The 22,344-nt window shown below is 37.3% G+C and overlaps 1 long non-coding RNA gene across 2 annotated transcripts in view; it reads right to left on the bottom strand.

Annotated features, from left to right (window-relative positions):
- Positions 1–22,344, bottom strand: part of LOC141800215 (uncharacterized) — a 77,917-nt gene that overhangs the window by 37,438 nt on the left and 18,135 nt on the right. For both annotated transcript variants that reach the window (XR_012599306.1, XR_012599307.1), the window contains one exon: positions 15,517–15,684. This is a non-coding gene — a long non-coding RNA (uncharacterized LOC141800215). The remainder of the gene's footprint in view (positions 1–15,516; positions 15,685–22,344) is intronic.

The raw sequence follows: 22,344 nt of genomic DNA, 5'->3' as shown, positions 1-22,344 counted from the left end.
AATTTGCATTTTTCCATCAACAGTCAAGTGTCTGCAGAAAAGTGGATAACAAATGAGGGAAAAATGATTTGCATTCTGTGTGTAAATAGTTCTAGGACAAGGGCTGTTAAGTTTGAAATTAACATGTAAACAGTTGGAAAGTCTGCTCTGCCACCAACCCCCCCTCCTTAACCCCCACCTCGGGCTCCCTTTTAGCGCCTTGATAAATATACATAAAGGCTCACACAAAGACCGCCTTGTTCCTCTAAATGGGCTACTTTTTAATGGAGACATATATTTCCAGGATTATATCAGCATTCAGTTGCAAATTCTGAGTTTTAATACTCCGGTCGGGGCAGTCTATGAATAAGAGTATCATTTGGATTCAGGGAACACCTGGTGCTGAGGGCTGGGCTGTGAGGGGGCTCTGAGCTGACCTGGTGTCAGTGCCAAGGCTTCACTTGTTCCCAGCCTTCTCATTCAGACTCGCTGCCTCAGCATTCACTCTGATACTGTAGACCCAAGGATTTCACTGTATAACAACTACCAAAAACATGATGGGGAAGAGAAAGCTACAAGTGTACAATGGTTATTTTTATAATATGAGGTGAAGAGAGATTGTATCAAAACAGCTGAATACTTTGAAACTAGCATTTCAACATGCATAGAACAACATGCCACAAAGTAACTATGATTTTAAAATGTATTATGAAGAGCTTGTGTTCAATACTTTACCTCTGATAATCAAGCACTGACATGAAAGAAAACAATCTCATCACTAAAATTTATTTTGTCTTTTAGGTTAAAATGGAAACAATACTCAAGATGTAAGCACTGTAAGAAGAATAACACTGGATACTTTTTACTTCCTTTGCCACATGAGAACAGAGACAAGTCACGAGGGGTTGGAGGGAATGAGAAGCACTGTTCAGAGAAGGAGGAGAGAGGGAAGGGGTTCAGGGTCTATTCGTATGCACCCCACATCCACTCCACACACAATCAGGCCTGTATTGCATTTTGCAAATTTATACCCAGGATGTTGGTTTAGAGAGTTTCCCTGGAAAAAAAAAAAAAAAAAAAAAAAAGAAGGAGTTTTTTTTTTTTTTTTTTTCAAGTAAGTGTCTGCTTTCATGAGCAAGAGTGATTGAGGCACACAAACAAACCTTTGTTTCCGGGTCCACAGATGCAAGGCCCAAACTCTGATTTACACCCTACAGAGACGCATTTACACTTACAGAAAAAAAAAATCAGACTGTATAGAAATAGCAGACTATTGTGGAAAAGCAGCTTTGGGAAATATTTTAGAAATATTGAGAGTGAGAGTCAAATGTGTCTCGAAAGTCCGAAGTCCGAGCAAATAAAGTCTAGAAAAACAAGAAGTTATCATACAAAGTAACATGCATTCTAAACTATTCACTCAAAAGATTTTCAAAGCAGCCTCCCTGCTCTAACAATATTTGTACAGCCTTGTGTTTGCAGTACCTGGAAAGCCGTATGCATGACAAACTAATCTATACCTTGACAAACAGAAAGTGTCAAAGACAAGATCAGAGTCTTGGTGTTGTTCTGCCTTAACCCAGGTGAAGAGGGTAGGAAAGGGCTGTGGCTCTGAACATCGACCTGGACCCTCATGTCACCATCAAGGAGTGAAATGACATTACCAAGATCAGAAACTGAGAGCTCCTGACCAGCAACTGGTGCTACAGGGGACAACACATGGACATGGGCCAAAAAGACGTCCCCTGATTTCACACCACTACATTACCATTGATTTCAGTCTGTTTCATAAACACATAAAACTCATCACAGAGGCTTTTAATAAAAAAGTGAATTGTTGCAGTTCAGGGCCTAATATAGCCCACTCATTTTTCCTCAGTGCAAATCTGAATGTTTGGCACCATAAACCAAATTTGGCATTGAAAATAAAATCCAAACTGATGAAACATTGTCATTGAAATGATTGAATTGGATTAAAAAAAAGTTGTAATGGCAGAGAACCAAGTCTTATTGTGAAGTTTCACACAAAAGAAGCATGCGAAAATATTTTATTTTACTGTGATTCATTTGTGTTTCTCAGTGAGTGTTTGATTACTCTCTTGTATTTTATCAATGTCAGTTGTATTAAAACACCTTTAAATTTCAGATTCAACAGTTTGTCACTGTTTCTGTGTAAGGAGAGTGTCATCTACAAACAATGTGTAACTGTACTACACCTCTGCTCAGGATACCAACATTAACACTAAGCACATGGAAATGTCCCCCAGCACCTCCTCTCATATCATCTCAGCAAGTAGAGAGCTTATTGCTGAAGCAATATTTAGCACTAGCTTAAGAAAGTTAGCTTAAGTCGGTGTAAAACAATGGCAGTCTGAGCTCAGTAACTTGCGTTTTTAACTCTCCATGTCAGAGGCTTTCTGTACGTTGCCTGTGTTGTTGTAACTTGAGTTTTACATTTTCAGTTCAAATTCATGCCGATTTTTAATCCTCTGAAAATATGTAGAGTAATAAAGCTTATTCCAAAGTTCAGATATGAGGGAATTGTGCAACCATGTCATTCAAGGAGACTTTCCTTGTAAAGCAGTTCAGTATAAAGTTAAGGTTTGAAGCTTTTCTTTTATAAAATCACTAAATGATCATATTATATGCAGAAATATGCCACTTTTTCATTGAACGCTATGATGCTGGTACTACATGTTTAAAATATGTTTGAATAGATAACTAACAGTGATGTCAACACTGTAAACTCTGAGCTACCATTGATTTAATCTTGGTATTCACATATAAATTCTATTAGCTTTCACCTCCTTTGAGTATTTTTATAATCTTCTTTAGTTAAAGATTAAGTCAGCAGAAACTCAAAACTTTTGAGTCCAGAAAAAGTCTCCACATCTTAGACCTTACATTCAGTCTTTTTTTTTTTCTACCTCTAAAGTATTCAGTTAGCCAATGAGAAATTGTCATCAAGGCTGTACCAAGTGTCAAAACAGCAGAGTAACTTTTCACTTTCTTTACACTTCTACTTGTATAACATCCAGATTCTTTACCTTACATTGATAATTAAGCCTTGACTTTTTTTTTGCATGGCTATGCTGCTGTTCTGTACCTGCTGAATTACTAAGGTGAGAAAAGTATATTACACATGGATAAAAGTAGTTGTTTAGGGGATAGAATAACTCCAAGTCAAGAAACAAAACAGATTCCTTTTGTACACTATGGTTATATAAAATTGTCTATGTTTAAAAAAGTGAAAACAGAAAAAAAACACATTTTCTGTTTTGGTAATGGAGATATCAGAATGGCAGTTTTAAGAGTAATTTTTTTAATGTATTTATCTGTCTATTTATTTGTTATATCATATTCTCCCACATCAGCACTCGCAGAGGAATGTTATGACATAGTGTTTGAAATCCACCCAAAAGTATGTTGTTCTTATTGACCTCAGAAATTTTCACAAGATTTCTTAAACAACAACAAAAACCATCTTATATATAACAAAGATAACTGAAGAAGTTATATGTGAACACGTCTCAATATTCTCAGTATTTGTAAAGAAGAGATCAAGAGGAGATCTAGAAAGTAAGAAAGCAAATTCAATATGTGAGGTGCATGTGAGGTTACCATGCAAAGAAACCTAATGTGGGCAATTATTTGATGTCATCATGGTTTGGTTTATCTGTGTACGTCCAGACTAACTAAAAACACTGCAATACATCATTGAAAGAAAAGAATAAAAAAAATTACACATTTTTTTCTAAATTCAGAAATGTCATAGCCCTCAAAAATGTGAATGTCAAATACATGGTGACATGTCTTCAACATAGGAGGAGATATGAACAACCACAGTCTGGATCATCTTGTTTTTATTGTTACACTTTACACTGGATATCTTTTAACATTTCAGAGGAATCAAACAGCTGGAACATGTTGAAAACACAATATGAAAGTGGTTTCAAAACCATCATATCTCCAGCGCTACGCTGGGCTCCATAAAGCTTAGAGACATCAGAGGATCAGGTATGTGGGATATTTAAGAATGTCACTTTTTCTTATTTTTTGCATTCTGTCACTCACAATGTGTGATGATTTGAGATTTGTTGACAAGGTCAGCCTGTAACTAGTTTAATAGACGGATCATAATAAAAATGTGCCATGTGAACACCTCATTCAGAAACAAAGTTAATTCTGATCCAGAGGGCTGGTTTATTTAATCTGTTTGATGTTGACAAACAGACTGTACCATACATGGACAGTCTTTGTGACATCACCTGTTTGAACCCCATCGTTGAAAGGTGTCGTAGTGAGATAGCTTGACTCAACTATACTTGGCTAAGGCTTAGATGAGGTAAAGAGGCCGGCCTTGAGCCTCGTCAAAGACAGCTACAGGCTTCCCCACTGCTTTATATTCTAAGACCAGAAGTCCTGCTTAGTCACAGGATGAAGAGAGCCCTTAGTGGTACAAAAGCATCACAACCATAGATTGTAAAAAAAAAAATTGACGTCATTTTGTTTGACTCGTAGTGAGGTGAACACAAAAACTGCTCCCCCTGGTGGCTGGCTGCAGTATAGGCAAAAAAAAAAAAAAAAAAAAAAACAGTCTCTCCAGTCATTCCAGATGGGCTGTGGTCAAACTTTAAAACGATGATTGACACCTGCCGTTCTTGTGTAGTTTTTTCAGGGATTGTAAAATATGGCGGGAGGTAGTGTCAAGAAGTGATTAGACTCTCGAAAGAAGAAAGATAATTCTTATTTTTGTCTCTCAGCTCCACTCAGATTCTCCCAGAATCCCTCACAGTCTGTACTGTGCAGACTCTGGCTGCCAATGGCTGCGCCTGTGATGGGGGTATTTTGGCTTCAAAACCGTACAATGGTAAATGGCGGAGCCACACTGTCCACTCTATATACAACACAAACTTCGTACAAAGCACATTAAAAAAATCAAACATCTATTAAAGTGAAATACAGTTATGTGAAGGAAAAGATCCATGCTATGTGAATGTTCACCTCCCTGATGGTTACACATTAAGACCGTTAAAAAGTGGACCATTATGACTGCTAATGAGCTCCCTTCCTGGATTCACATTGGAGAAATACATTTTAATGTCCAAATAATAGGTGTGTAATGTGTGCACTTCATGTGGTCACTGTGTTATGTTTGGTGAGCTGAGAACACAGTCAAGTTGGCAGGCTGCTGACAACTTGTTTACGTCAGTCCCAATTAATAATTAGTTTAATGATTTGAGCGCTTGACATGTGCCCCGGACAAATGCGGGCTGGAAAATGCACACACAGGGCTGTTTGCATAAATCTGCCATTTCAGCTCGGGTTGAGGGGGAACAGAGGGATCGAGGTGGGGGAATTATAGGACTCAGATGTGTGTGATTGGCGGTTCCCTTGGCTCCCAGGGTTAGAGAGTTCAGAGAAAAGCCGATTATTGCTCTCCCTCAGGTCAAGCCTTCATAAATAAACAAGGAGAGAGCCAGAGGCACCGTGTTTTAGTATGATTAGCATATCATACAGCCTATCGACAAGGCACTTATCATATTACAGCGCTGCCGTCCTCTGAGCACACAGAGGTTACATGTACAGGGCTGCTGAGCATACATCTCTGTTCATTAGAGGGGTCCTCAGGGAGAGAATAAATCATATCAGCACGTGGTTATGGCAGCGCACGCGTCTGACTCTGCCAAAGAGTGAATGTTAACCAGAGTCTTTATTAAGCCGAGGAGGAGCTGACAGTTTTACACTGAGGAGCATGAAGGGCGACAAGTAGAAATGATGAGAGGATTGATTGTAAGAGAGGAGGAAGAGGCATAGCTGTGGCGCTGGAGGCTGATCCCTGAACACTTTTCCATCATTGTGGGCTCGTCCTAGACTTTTGGACTCAGACTCTGACAGAACCTGTTCTGGACCTCATCCAATCTGATGTATTCAGTCCTAATTTTTCTGCAATCTGCATCAAATTTTCACAGATCTTTCAATCTTGTCTTTCTAGAGACAAAAATTAATACCACAAACTGAGCATTTTGTTTTTAGGTTGTTACTGTATTCTGTGATGCCAGAATGGCAAAGAATGGCATACTTAAGTAAGCGTGTGGTGTGGCATTTTAGGCAGCATTGGAGGCCAATACTGAAACTAGTTTTAGTATTACAACAGGTTCAAGTCAAACCATGGAGTCAAACCTTGGAGTCAAAGTTAGCCGTTTAACTTAGAAGACTGAAATGCGAAGCAGTTTTGAATACTTAGATTAGTCTCTTTGGGTTTTGAATGTGGCTCCGTGCTTCAGTTTTGGCCTCTGCTTGATGTTTACTTCCACTCTTGGACTTGAATTTGCCAATCGTGGTCTTGGCTGACGGCAAGAAAGATCCAGTGAACAGGGAAATGGAATGACATAGGAGGAAAGGATGATAGTCTGCTGCAACAAACAGACGAAATAATGTTTCTCTGGATGATGAAATTAGCCCTGGAGGAATTATGACTGTGTCTTAAAACCGGATCCATGATGGAGTGGAAGTCACTCCGACTCTCAGACACGCTACTCAGATTTCAATTTGGGCAAGCCTTTTCTCCTCAGCTACACAAGCTCAGATCACAGACCAGGGGCCACAATTAGCAGCTAGCCACTCCGACCAGGGAGAAAGAGCAAATGACATCCGCACCTAAGCCGTCCTAAGCCTGAGGAGCCGGGGCACAGAGCAGCCTCGGTGCTCTCCACCCTCCAGTCAAGCATGGCCTCTTTAGGTGGTCTGCACACCAGGGGGGAGGGCATATTTTAACTGTTATTGGCACTGTTTAGACTCCCATCAGGAGGCGAAGGTGCCCGGGATGACCAGCTGCGTGGATATACTGTAAGCTATAGGGTTACAATGCAAAAAGCGGAATATTAGAGGGGTGTTTTTCATGTCTTTGGTTTCACTTGGTGGCACAAAGCTGGGATCAGTCTGGATGCCATGACACTTGGATAAACACATCCACCACTGGCTTGGAGCTTATGGCAAAAAGAGGGACAGCAGACTTCAAGAGAATACATTAAGTTTCTTTTTTTTATAGAATGTCTAGAATTTCTGAAGTTTATTTATTTGTGAAGTCACTGAAAAATAATTAAACTTGTCCTTCTTGGCTGCAGAGGGACTCTCTTTTGTCTGTGTCAACTGATAGAAGTCCAATATAAAAACCAATCCACAGCATTTTTTGTCCACCTCTCAGTGTGAATGTGCATGCTCGTTCTTAACTGATGCCATCCCCTTGCTCACACACCCCTCAAATTTCCCCCCACCCATGCAAATTAGAACTTCACACGCGTCGCGGCAAGCTGCCGGGTGCTCTGTGATTTCACACGACCAATTAAGGCCCTCTTGGCAGTTGTGTGAACAGTTTCATTAGAGGAGATAATATTGCAAAGTGAAATGATAAGCAATCATTATGATTAATTCCCAGACATTACATTGCTCGTTAATGAGGTGTAAATGATCTCATTATTTTTTGAAAGAGTACAGATTAGATTAAAGTGGAGTGGACAGCGCTCCTCGGTGTTCAGACAAGTTAGTGTTAATTAGGCCCAATCTCCAGGAGCAAATGAGCCGCAACCCTTTGGTAAACAATTAGGCTTCCATAGCCCCGAGCTAGATGGACAAGGATAGGCAAGTGAACGGATAGATCGCTGCAGAGATGGATGTTAAGGGAGTGTTAATATCTGAATCCAAGCATTGTTCTGTATACAAACTTAGACAAATAATCCTTCTTCTAAGGAGGACCAATAGGGTAAGGAAAACACTGGAGCCTGAAATTCTGCCTTTGTTCAACATGTTTTATCCAACTCTCTGTTTTCTGATGTGATTATGCAGATCATCTTTTGATTAAATCTAAACCAAGAAAAGAGAATGACTTTCAATTAGATAGTAAGCATTTAACACTTAAACTGGTATCAGTTGTGTAAAATCATACACATATGTGATAAACAAAATTTTGCAACATCACTTGTGACTTTCTTGGATATGAAGATATGGTAGTTTGAATGGCGTGAGCAGCTGCAGACTTTGCCCCAAAGCTAAAAGAAATTTCTCAGAAAACATCTCTTCAATTTTGATTCATCAAATGGTTATTGCCAAGAGAGAGAAAAAAAAAGAGAGGGTTTGGCTGCAAAAAAAGAAAGATCAGTGGGTATAGAAAGCCACTTCAAATCAGTTGCTGGAATAAAAGACTGCTACACTGTGTAATAATAAGATTTTACAAAAATGAAGACATACAGTGTCCTTTGCCATAGAAATATGTGACAATTATAGAATAAATGATAAAATTAGTTTTATTACAAAAAGGATTTGAGTATTGGAGAGTAGTTTGACTGAGATGTGAGAATGGACAACTTTGGCACTTTGCAAAAACTAAGTTTTCAACAAGATTTGGTTAAACTGGATTGGTTTTTGCCCAATAAATAAATACAAAGATAGGCATTCAAAACCAAATTTGACGAATTAAAAAATAATAATAATAATATATAAATAAATGTATATATATATATATATATATATATATATATATATATATATATATATATATATATATATATATATATATATATATATATATATATATATATATATATATATATATATATATATATATATTTTTAATACTGGGATGTTCAATTTTCAGTCAAAGACAAGATCCTACGGTACTTTGCTCCTTAACAGGAAAAAAACAACAAAAAAATAAATAAAAAATTAAATAACAAATAAATAAAACCCCTTTAAATGGCTTCAGACATACATTAAAAGAGAAAATGTTGTTAACATAGTTATCAACAGTCTACATTTAAAGCTGCCTGAGTGTCAGTAACAGCAGCTCTACTCGAGATCTTCACCCAGATTCAAGACGTGATTTCCTTCACCCAGTCCCACATTCTTCAGCTCAGAGGCCTTGCAGCTGCTCTCAAGGTGACAAAACTCCAAGTCTTCAGGAGCTCCTCATGACATTTTCAATAAAAGTGAGACGGGAGGATTATTTTGTAGTGTTTTTTATCTTTAACAGACCTCAACAGACCTTGTCCTACCTATTGATGTCAAATTATCATTCATTGTGTTTTCATTTGTTCGACATCTTTGTACAAAAAATAATTTGTGTAATGTGCATTTTAGCTAAACAAAAGAAGACACAAAGGCTTTTTTGTTTTGTTTTGTTTTGTTTTGTTTTGTTTTGTTTTGTTTTGTTGTTTTTGTTGTTTTTTATTGTGTGTGTGATGGGGAGGAGGGTTCAACTGTCGAAGCCTAATTTTTTAATGTGCTGTGTTGAAATTATTGCGCGCTTCTTTGTCACATTACTACAATGATGTCTGGAAACACAAGGGCAAAACTGTTTTTTTAAGTTGTGGGTTATGAAAAGTGCAAAGTTTTCACAGAGTACAGGAATAAGTAGATTTATTTTCTGCCTTTGAAACGTGGAGAGGAGCACTTTCACTGGGAGAAATCTTGATGTCTGAAAGGTTAGACCACCGCTTCTGTATCTAATCTAAAGGCAGAGCGTAGCAGCCACAGTGGGAAATGTCTGCCTCTGACAACATTGATTTTACCATCCTCTCCCTTTGTCTGCAAAGATATGCTCAGATTATGACAAGAAAGGCGATGCTGTAATCCCTCTGCCATAGGAGTTATGTTTTCGAGACATCAGGCCCTTATCGGTGATTGATAACGCTTAACTCAAAAACATATAGAAGCATTAGGAACGTCAATATTTTGCCAGCGACTGAAGGTGACCTCTGGTTCCCGTGTTTGCAGTGTGTGCGCGCAGGGCTTTGATGGTAAATTTGTAAAGGTGGTTATGTGGGGAGGCTATTATGGATTTGCTATCTTGGCCTGAAGTGTTTGCGGCTGATTATGTGATTAAATCAATAATAATTTCTGTTTGGGCTCCTTTGCTCCTCTGCTTCATCTTCTTTTCTCTGTGTAGTTGAGCGAAACGGAGGGTGGGGACTGGTGTACACAAATGCGGGGTGAAACACACACTCACACACGTAGACGACACTGAGGGGAACAACTGTGCAGCAGATGGCATTAAGGGCATCTACCAGGGTCCAGAAAGTTTACATGAAGGAATTTAAAGCGTGGGAGAAAAAGTTATCACTCCAACATTTTGTCAAGTTTACATTATTTTCGGGAACTTGTTGCACATGCAGGGACAGGGAACACTCATCTCTCAGACAAAATGATTAAAGATGCAAATTTAAAGAGATGAGACACTCGCCTAACAATAATTTTAACTCTCTGCAGTGATGACACCTCATGTGAAACACCTCAACCTGCTGTGTATGGATGCCTCCCTCCACTATACCTCAGACCCTGTTTCGGTGCGACTTTGGTGCCAGCCTCTCCTTAACAACCGCAATCTCTCCCCTCTTTGGTTCTGCCAGGTTTGTTGTTATGTCTAGACTGCAGGAAATGCAACATTACATTTGTTTACAACCAACAGGAACTAGAACCAGAAGCTGTTACGTGATTAAAGAGTGCAACCCAGAGAGAGTGTGTGTGCGGCTCAACCCCCTGGGTTTGGCAACGATCGACTTGATATAGGCAAACCAGAGTAAGACAGTGAGCCGCGCCGCTGTCCGTGTCTGTCAGATAAACAGATTATACTCCCACTGAGATTCCAGGTGCTGAAATAAAGTCTAACTTTGAGACTTTGCATCTTTCTCTTATTTACTGTATGTTTGTTGGTTTTTATTTGAGCATGTGACTTTGTGTAATATGCATTTAGTGTGTCTGTGGCTGCGTGTGTGTGATTGTGTGTGGCTGAGTTAACTCACAATCCCTCAGCACCCTCTTAAATCTATACCCAATAAAAATCAGCGCCGTCTCGAAAAACAAAACCCAGGGAAACATCTGTAAAACATCGATTTTGCAGATTGCAAACCAACTGCATGGCTAATGAGAAAAGAAATCATTTTTGATTAATTAACCTAAAAATTGGAGAATCTAAGCTGCCACCAGGGAGATGACAAGTGCTGCAGGCCTGATCACACAGGAGGAGGAGGACGTATTGTAGAGCTGCCTACAGCTCCTGCTCCAGCTCACACACAGAGGAGGGAGGAGGGAGGAGGGAGGAGGGACGCTTTGAGGACGATGGTAGTGGAGGTATGGCAGTCATTACTGGGCCAAAATCACCAATAAGAATATCTGTGGTGATCCGACACACGAGTAAAACATTTCCACTGGAGTATCGTGCACATTTATTCAAGGAGGGGAAAAGTGTTGGTTAGCTATCAGCTGGGAAGGAATTTATTACTTTACTGTACTATGTCATTTTCATTTTTGTGTTTTAAAGAGTTGGCTCACCTAAACTGCACTTTCACACAAACATCATTTTTCATTCACCTTAATGGTCTTGATTTGAGCTGATTTTTTAGCTTTATTTACTGAATTATCTTTCCACATTTCTTCATTTTCCACAGACATAAAGGAAGTAATGAAAAAATTATTATTCAAGTCTATGGTATTAAAAAAATCTGAACATGAAAAAAAAAAAAGTTAAATCCTCTCAGTTGAAGGAAGCCTGACAACACTTTTCTAAATGTGCCATGGATAAATGCCACTGGAGTAGCAGTTCACATTCTTTTTGGCAAAACTTAAAATTTACCTGAACAACACATTGATTGCAAACTGAGTGTTAATTGGACAAGAGAAAAAGGAATTCCCTACATTTCAGCGTGTTGTAGTTTTTACCGTGGAGTTACTTTCAAAACCAAGAGAAAAAAATGTTAATGTTTGGAAAAAAAAAAAAAAGAAAAAATCGGGGGAAGATGGGAGGCATTTATTATTCACTTTGCTACAGATTGTGTAACTATATATATATATATATATATATATATATATATATATATATATATATATATATATATATATATATATATATATAAATATATATATATATATATATATATATATATATATATATATATATAAATATATATATATATATATATATATATATATATATATATATATATATATATATATATATATATATATATATATATATATATATATATATATATATATATATAAATATATATTACCAAATGTGCAAAGCTCACAAAAACCTCCCACAGCCCAACATTCAGAGTTATTTCATCAAAAGGAAGAGTAACTTAGATTTAAAAGAATTTCAAATGTTTTTAAAATCGAGACTTGGAACTTCACTTAAGGAAAGAAATCATATAGTCAAAGGTATATCCATAGCGAACAACTTGGACTGACATTTCAAATAAGCCAAAACTTTCAGTGTCTTCCAAAAACTTTTCTAAACCAACACATTAGACAAATATAGAGAATCCTAGACTTCCTACTTAAAGATAGGTACTGAATTAGGTACTTATATAGGTACCAACCGAATTTTGTCAAAAGTGCCGGGTGATGAATAATGTAAAATCAAAAGGTACCACGTTTAGGTATCCAAATGCATCCTTGTGACTGTGAGGGAGTGGAAGAGAAGGTGATTTTCCATGCTGGACATGAACACAGCATTGCAAGTTAATATATTGAAGAATAAATAGGTTAAATTTATATATATAAATATATATATAAATATATATATATATATATATATATATATATATATATATATATATATATATATATATATATATATATATATATATATATATATATATATATATATATAATGAATTTCTATTTTTTTACCACATTAACACAAATAAGTACCAAAAATTGGTACCATTGAGTATCGGTACCAATTGCCGGGTACTGGGCATTGGTACCGTATCATTTCCCTAATTCTAATCCCGTCTGGTACCTGGGTTTTTCTTTGTTTCTTGTTGTTGTTTTTGTCACTTTCTTTTGTTTGAGTGAAACTGAGTTTTATGTTTTTAAATCCTTTTGCTCTAAGAATGATCTGATACAAGTTTAATATGGCATACTGGCCAAATAGTGCAATTTCTTTGACAAGTGTTTAGTTAACGTTTTGTGAGAGAAGGGACAGAAACAATAAGATTTTCTTGTTTCTGCTCCTTTTTATTTATTCAGATTTTTTCCCTTATATTTATATCGTTTGTATATATCTTTTAATATTACAGTATGAATGAAAGGTCAGCTGTTAACTATTATATATTTTTCTTCAGCATCTTAAAATCTGATTCTAACTTGATGAAGCCAAGTATTTATTTTGATTAAACATTGTTACTATTTTTTTTTTATACATGCAGCCCAGTGAGAGAACAGCCAAACACATCTGACCTCTCCAGCTTGTATCCCAAGACAACAAATATCCTGCTGGGAATTATGGGAATTATCACTCAGTTTGTTTTCTTGCTTATCAAAATACAACCCACACAAAGAGACACATAAATGGGTGCAGCTTGAATAAAATCCCACACTTATACTCAAGAGCTCTTTTCTGCCCATGCACACATCACACAGGTGTAAGCACACACATTCGCCATCACACTACACACACACACCTTCTCTGAGCATGTTTCAGGGAGTGTGTGGACAGCCAAGTCGAGCTGAACTCACAACACAGCTGGTTCTCCAAGGTCAATAAGAAACTTGGAGTGTTTATTTGTTCTTGTGTTTTATTTGCTTTCTGATACAGCTGAGGCTCTGATTTGACAGATCTACTTGAAAAAGAATCATCGCGCTTCCAAAGAGTGTGGGAAATTTCCACCCCACTCATTGCTCTCTACTCTTCCTTTTTTGAAATTCTCTTAGTTTTTCATTATTCATTACCATCCTAACAAGTTCCCTTGGTGTTTTAATTCCCCCCTAAAAGAGGCACAATAGCTGCACCCTAGCAGCTCACTAGGGTGATGCACTAACAACCTCCTACCCTCTGATGGCCAGACAGTAGACCATTGTAAAGCTGAATCGCCATGGATTTATGGCCATAGTCCTTAGTTCCCAGAATGCAATGTCACTCTGTCACAGCACCATCAATCTGCTGTCTCTGACCGGGAGACAAAGAGGAAAAAAATCACAGCTGAGAAGTAGCACAACAGCAAGAGTGATACTTCTTTATGCATGATCTCATTTTTATCAGCTGCCTGTCTGTCATAGGTAAAATGTGCAGCCACAAAGAGCTCCATTTACTCAGGACAGGCTCTCTGCAGCCTCTGCAGACATCATCTACTGGGTCCAGATTGCACAATTAACAAGGGCCTGGTCGGGTGCCAAAATGTGGCCGTTTTAGCAAATTAATACACCTTTTGATGCCAAAGCTTCTCTGAGACATTTAATCTTCATTAAGCTATAAAATCTTAATCTCTGTCACTATTTTCACGTGTTAATATCCAAAAGACTGCAAACAGTTTTGTTTAAACAAACTTTCAACAGATCTCTATGAGTGAATCACAATTCAAATGCAAAATAATGAACATTTGTCTCACTCTGCTGAGATCAAATCCTCCTCTGACGCGTGAACTTTTCTTTTACTCCCGACTTGAGCTCAAACAAAAAGCAGTAACCGCTCAGTCGTTTCCCATGATCTACACACGCAGATATTGAACATCATAAATCAGCTTCATAAAGGCCGTCAGAGCGTTTCTGTCTCCTTCTTTTTTTAAAAGAAAAAAAAAGGAGAAAGAAACCTAAATCCTCAAGATTAATGTGCTCTCAAACTCCCTCATAGCCATGGTTACCGGGGCAGTTTGCCATGCCATTTAGAGGATCCAGGCACTGACAGAAAAGTAGCGTTTTACCAAGACTCTCACTAGTGCACCAATTCAGTTCTGATGGAGTTTTGGGACTCAGTTCTCATTTTGAGCCAGAAATAAAGTCTTCTCAAGCAAAATAATGACAGCACATTTAAGATTATCACAAACTACCATGCTCTTCTTCTTTAGATACTTACTGAAAACTTTAAAATGTTTATTTTTAGAAGAAAAAATCTTCTATGTCTCTAATATATCTTAAGAAAGTGGCACAACACATACTTACTCTATGCAGAAATAAGCTTCAATATTAGATTTTATGTTTATGATACCCTGTAATATTCTGTACAATAAAAAAAGGACTCAAACAGATGTCTTTACAAGGCACACATCTGACAATGAGTCTTCATTTTATTTACAGTAACTTTAATAGTCTGATTCTCATGGCACATATAAAGTTTTATTTATTCTTTCAAATCTCAAAATTTGTAGATTTTAGCTGTAGTATGAGGTAAATTGCAAAAAAATAAAAAATAAAAAGATTCCATTAAGAATAAAAAAAGTATTTATTCATGTATTTATTGCTAAATTAAAATTCCAGTGGTCAACAAATAAACAAAAAATAAATGAAAAATAAACTTACAAAAGATACAAAAAAAAGTCTGAGGAGGGTTTTTTTCTTTCTACGTCCAATAAAAGTGCATATTTATGACCGACAAATGTATGCTTTCAGGTTTATAGGAGGATATATTCACCCAATAAAGTTGGCCCTACTTTTTTTAGATGTACATAAAAGAGAATGGAAAAGGGAATTACAGTGCAGAGGCAGAAGTAAATGAGAAGTATGGACATAAAAAAAGAGACTGAGAGATATAGATAAACTCACCCACTGCCACCGAGCTGCGATTATAAGTTGGCTGTTGATGCCTCCGATCCGTCAGCCACCTGATGTGTGTCTCCTCTAATTTACTGTGTCAATAACAGCACTGTGGAAGCCCAGCCAGCATGATGGATGGAGATGTTTTTGCATAGACTCCTCTCCAAAGTGCCAAATCTTTAAAGTAAAAAGAAAAGGGGGAAAAAAAAGTTAATAAAAAGTACTATTTCTAAATCACCTCACGTGTCTTTGCTGCTACATGGAGGAACTGCTTTTCTGTTTTTTGGGAGCTGGTGTTCACGTTGAGCCCTTTTCTTTTTTTATGAGGCATCAACATTCTCCAAAGTAATTAGTCACCACAGTCACGAGTGAATGTAAAAGCTGTTTGTTTTGTGCTGCATGTGCCTAAATAATTCTGTAGTTCAGGCAAAACACAGTCAAATTGAAGATCAATCTTAAAACTTGAGCGCTTAAGTGCTAAATCGACAAATTTCCTTGATAATAATTAATGAGGCAGGAAGCCCAAAAACTAAATGCATGTGTTTGTATGTGAGGAATGTTTCCACAGCAAAGATTTGTCTGATATCTGAAGCAACATTTTGTAGATGCCAGCACAGTCTGTCAGGCTGTAAACTGTCTTGACATGGAGCAGTCTGAAAGTGTGATTTAGCTCAATCACAGCTCAGGACTTGGCTGTTTTCTAAGACAAAAGGTCCCGACAGGAGGCCACAAAGTTCAATTAAAGGAAGAGAGGAGAGGTGAGCATTGATTTCAAAGACAGTATTTCAAAGTGCACCCCAGAGTGCAGGGCAGGGCTCTCACACTGATGACACTAATTCTTCAGGGAAATTCACATTAGTTGGTGTCTAGACTTTTTATTAGTCGGCCAAAGCACCAAAGAATAGCTTTCCGCCTTTAGGAGGACTTGGTGCTTTCATCTGGGCTTTTACACTGAAAAAAACTGACAACATTCAATACCTCAGATTGGTCTGTTTGGTCAGTTAAGTAACTGATATTTGAGATCCAATGACAATGTTTTGAGAAAATTAAGTGGCTATGCTCAAGCACTTCATTTGCAGACTCAAGTCATGTGATTTACAGTGATCTACAGTGAGGTCTTCAAGAGTAGCATATTATCAGTATTTAGCACTTAATTTAATTTTTATTATTTTATTCTTTTTTTAATTACTTTTTTATTTATTGATTGATTTATTCATTTGTTTATATCTGTGACATCACTGAAGCATTTTGAACCTGAAGCAAATAGAACCATCAGGATGGTTCTATTTGTGTTATGTATCCTTTTCTACTGTTATGAGCCCTGCTCTGTCCTGCCAGATGAAAATTAGCCTTGTGCCTAACCCTGGCATATTTACGTTTATGCAATTGTGAAATGTCATATGCACTGGCCCTTTGAATAAATAAATAAATAAATAAATAATTAGGTGTTTGTCCTCTTAAATGTAGAGTTTTTAAAGTTAATACTAGAAAAAAAGGAAGGTTCAAATGCAAGTTCATTGAAAGCATACAAATGTGTCAGCATGATGCAGCAAACCTCACATGGAAACAGTGACATGGGTCAGGTTGCAACATTTCACCAAGTTCAAAAGAAAATGCAACTTACAATTTATAAGTTCAGTTTTGCGATTATAATGGGCAGGGCTATCTAATTCATTCTTTAAATGGCAAGTAATCGCATCATATTTTTAATCACATTTTAACCAAAGGAGTAAAAATTCCATTATTTTGAATTTGAAATACAGTTATAATCATATGTGAACAAAATAAAGTACAATTTACCACAACCTTAATTTGGCAGTCAAATAAAAGCAATAACTTTTACTTTTTCATCTTGACTTTTAGACTTAAATAGAGGCTGCTCTGCTACACCGGTGTGGTCTGAAACTGGCTAGCTGCTCTTACTGTAAAGACTGTATTTTGTTTTCTTTTTGTTACATAGCTGGAGTGCAATGACCAGTCAAATTTATCACAGACTGTGTAGTTATTCTGAGATGGTTCTTACTGGCATCCAGTGAACCCAAGTTATTGAGACTTCATTTTTGGCACTTTTCAGGAGTTCCAGTTTGGATGGTCCTGTATGTGTGGCTGGTTAAACCTGACCAACTTAAAAACATCCTTTAGACCAGAGTCTTTTACACTGCTGACTAAGCTGCGGTCACTTTTAGTTTCACAGTTTCAACAGTTCAGGTCACACACTCTAGGTTTTGTGATGAAGTTGCCTACACCTGTATGCTTGGTCTGTAGGTAGCAGCTAAAACTACTCAAAGTATCACGGGGATATATTATGTACATGGTTTTTACTTCTCAACTAAACCACCTGTGTGTTAGTATATATTTATATATGTGCCATCAGTTGTGTTATTTTCCATTGCAGCAGCTGCAGGAAGTCACTGCCGCACCCTAACTACAGTGGGCCTATGGGGACAAAATAGCATGCAAAATGACCCTGAATTTTGATCCTTGATAGGACCCTAAAGAGAGTTTAACACTGACAGCTCTAATTATGAGATGTTATTTTGAAGTCTGTTGTGTCCAGAGGAAAAGAACCCTGAATAGTGTGCTACTTGAGCAAGGTATTACAATGCTGTCTCTGAAGTCTGGACCTTACAACACAGTCTCATGTCCAATATACCTCATGACTGTTTTGCTAAGTCACTGTGTTGTTCTTATTTCATAAACATCATCCTGTTTCATAGTAAATAAATTCACCCTGAGTTTTCTCTTCTTGCACTGTGATGTTTTTTAAAGAAAAAAAAAAGAACTTTTCATGCATTCTAGTGAATGCATGAAATTGCACAGACAGTGTGTTGAAATGTGTCTGGGACTACTATATTAATCATTTCCTACTGTGGTTCCTTAATGTTTTTGCTTGAGCAAACTGTCATGACATGCAGCAATGTGTACTTGTGACCCCATGTCACAGGATTTTTGTCTGGACAGTTCAGTCGCAGGGTGAAATTTTGACATCCTCGTCAGGAAACACAGTGTCAAAAATTTCAAATACACAGGAGCACAACTGACAGAGGAATACTTGATGCACTCAAGACCAAATTAACATATTTTGAAGTCATTTCTGCAGCATGTAAAAGGAGTGAATCTTTGGATTTTCATCTATAATCTTTTTATTTGATTGATTTTCAAAGATACAGACTGTGCTGCACATTTATGCAGATGGGACTGTTGTACTTCACGGCAGAAGACAGGAAAACAAAACCGAGCCACATCATGTCTCAGTGTATGCAAATTGCAAATGTTGCTTGAATAACACAAGGCACGACTCTTCTCTCAAGTCTTTACTATTTAAAACTTTAAGTTACAAATTACAACATGGTTTTGTTGAAACTTAAAAAATACTTTTTAAGGCCACAAAAACCTAAATTTGTCCTATGGAAAGCAAGTGTATCCCATTACATGCATTTACAATATTGAAATAAGTCTGCAGTGCAAGATGAGGACTTTGAAAACAAACACACATGCACACAAATCTGAACACATGCAGACACACACACACATGCTCGAGTTGATTAGCAGGGCTCCTGTGAGTGTGTGTCACGTTTTAGTGGAAAATTACAGCTCTTTCAACAATCCCTCAGTCGGAATCCTGTCCTAAAGTGGATTTTATCTGCAAATCACAATTATTTTGTTCATGCTCTGTTTTAATGGGCACCCCCGCCGGGCTGAAGAAGACACTTCTCTATTCATAAATGTATTACTGCCGGGGAGTCATTAACTTATTGTTAGCGGCGCGACTGATGGCTTATTGACATGACAACATTCAACCAACACTTTTGTCTTTAAGCCGCACATCCATATCACTGAAACAATGTCATCTACCCCATTTCCACCACTCCCCTCGTGTGTTTGAGCTTAGTGGAAGGCTTTTCAGTGACCGGAGGAAAAAGAAAAAAAAGATTACCCAGCAAGAGATAAGTGTAGGCTGGGTTTCTGGAAAGACTGAAGAGGGTTTTTTTTATGACGAGGAATAAGGAAAACAAAAGCAGCAGATGCCACAGAGATGATGTTAGACAGAAATCACAGTTTCCTGGAAATGATATACTACTTCTGTTTGTGTCAACTTGATAAAATAAAAGCCCCAACAGTGGCAGAGCAAAGCTGGGGAGATAAAGTGTGATGTGTGAATTATCTGAGAAGTAGAGCTCAGACTGATATTTATGGCAGGAGATGCATGAGAGTCAGGGAGTGGGACAGTTTGCACAGATGGTGGCCATCCTCGGTCAACATTCAAATAAAAAAAGGAGTGAGCGTCTCCCTCTGTGTCCAGCTCTCTGAGTGAATGCAGACGCAGATAAAAGAAGGGGGTGTAAAAGTGTTTAAGTAGGCAGAAGTTGTAAAGGAGGAAAAAGCAGAATCGCTATTCACTGCTTGTGCAATCCTTTCTGCCTTGTTGAACTTTATTAAATTCTGTCGTTCTCTCTTTCCCGTCTGGCTCTCTTTGTCAGCTTCTCCTCATGCGTAACTCTGACTTTTTTTTTTTTTTTTTACTGAGGTGTTGTGGAGGGCATTCAGGCTGAAAGAATGTGCTGCAGATAATCATCCCACAGTGTACCAATAAGAATCCCACTGAGATGAATCATGTCAAAACTGGGGAAAAGAGCAGGGTGTTAAGCATATGACTGCTTGTTGTTCAGAAAATGTCTGAGTTAATGAGGATTTCTACATGCCCACGTGCTTCCAGAGCTGTTTGGTTCTATAAGCATGGGATGAGTTACTCATATCTTATTTTAACCTCTTAAAACTCAGCGTCTACATACAGTATGTGGACATTACATTTCTGCCTCTCAGACTCATGATACTTATTTTTTTTTAAGATTGACCAATTAGCCACATTTAGGGACACTGCCTACATCATCTTTTGGTGAAATCACAACATTAAACCTGTTTTAAGGGAAAAAAAAACAAACAGCGTATTTAAGTTCATTAACACTATTAACAACTAATACAGAACTTTTAACACAAATAATCAAACTTCCCATACAAAGACCAAGTTTAGTTATTATACTTATGAGGTCTTACTTATCCTAATTAGCTAGGTGAATTAAAAATTGCACACCGGACAAAAGCTGAGGTTTTAAAAGGTTGAGATGAAGTTTTTCAAACTATGTGGGATTTCAGAAATCAGAATCCAACAGGTTTACACCTGATGAATTTGTCTTTGTGACAACTAATATTTATACAAAGAGAGAAAAAAACATGCAAATTTGTTGAGAAGTTACGATGGTGTGCTAAACACTTACGCCAATAGGTGCAAGATGAGGAAAGCAATAACAGCATAAACTGGATACATTGTAAGATGTAAAACACTTTGAGAGCTGTTTCTGTAAATGATGGGTTTAATGTAAAATCTGAACACTGCTCCAATGCAAAGTGACTTTAGATAGTGGCAAAGTGCAAAAAGGCTAAAAAAAAATAGATAAATAAAGGCAAAATATCAAAGAGCTTTGCATCCTCTAATTATACGTTCATTCCCTTGATGCTTAGGGACTGTTACAGAGCAGTAATGATATAAAGAAATGAATAAGTTGGCACTTCTTTTTATCTTTCAAAAACAAAAAAAAATGTGTTATTCTGCTGCACAAACACATTAAAAACAACAACAAAACAAAGCACAAATATGTTTGAACAAGCAGATGAAAAACTTAATTACCCACTTATCATCAGCCTCCTATCTGAGGCTAAATAATTAACAGCTAGCCTGCCCAAAAAAAAAAAAAAAAAAATCACAATAAAAACAAAAAACTGAAATGCTTTTGTTCCCTAAATGCAGAAATTAAGCAAACTTTTTATGAATGTATACATATATCCAGATTCAGCTTCCTTGGCGAGAGATGTGCCCACATACTGTACACTGTTTACCATTCCGTTTAACTTTACTCTCTATGTACAAAGGGATGAAAAAGCTCCTGTAAATCTACATTAGTTAACAGTCTGCATCAGAAAAAAAAGTGTTTTCTGAAAAAGTGAAACATAATTAAGCTCATCTGCAAAGTATTCATAACTTTACTTTGAACCAAATAATCATCTAAAAAGTATTATGCATATTTCATCCCTCTGCTGCCGCCTGTGTGTAAAATAACTCAAGCGTGAAACACTTTTGCTGCTGCTTCTTGTTATGTTTCTGTGATTATTTTGCTTCATTGACCAAATATAAATAAACTCTACGACATCCAGAACAATAGATCCAAACTGAGTCCAGCACTAAGCCCTTCCAGTAGCTCCTTTCCTTGCTGGAAAATCATTGCCCATTAACATAATCCAGGCAGAAAGTGTAATTCCTTCCAAGCCTATTTGACAAATCAAATTAGGAGAATATGGACTAATTTCTTGGAAACGGATTTGAATCAAACACATTTTCATACAGTGAAAAAAATTAAAGACACATCAATATAGTGATTTCTGACTGTAACAAAAAGACATTTATGATGTTTATGTAATCCATGTTTACACTGTTCATGAAAATCTCTGAACTTCACTGACAGGTTCTGGTACCTGTGTGACTCACATCTTTCCTGATGTCTCTTTCTTCCTGTCTAAGAGACAAGTTTAGTCCTGAAGTATGTCTGCGGTCTGCCCATTCATTACAGCAGCCATGAAAGCCCGACTAATGGATATGAAAGTCCAATCAATCGGCCAGGAAAGAGAGATTAAGGAGGGATGAGTCACCATATTCCTCCTTCTTGACAACCATGTCATGCCTTGCAGCCCCTCCAGAGACGCCGCTGATTGATGCCTATCTTTCATCAGCCCAGCTTTAATCTGACATTCAGCGTGCTTTATAATCATATCAGCGGAAAATCT

The sequence above is a fragment of the Halichoeres trimaculatus genome, unplaced genomic scaffold (genome assembly GCF_033239565.1).
Source record: "Halichoeres trimaculatus isolate MK-OKI-2021-1 unplaced genomic scaffold, fHalTri1.1 fHalTri1_scaffold_12, whole genome shotgun sequence".
Lineage (NCBI taxonomy): Eukaryota > Metazoa > Chordata > Actinopteri > Labriformes > Labridae > Halichoeres > Halichoeres trimaculatus.
This window is presented reverse-complemented; position numbering and strand designations above follow the sequence as displayed.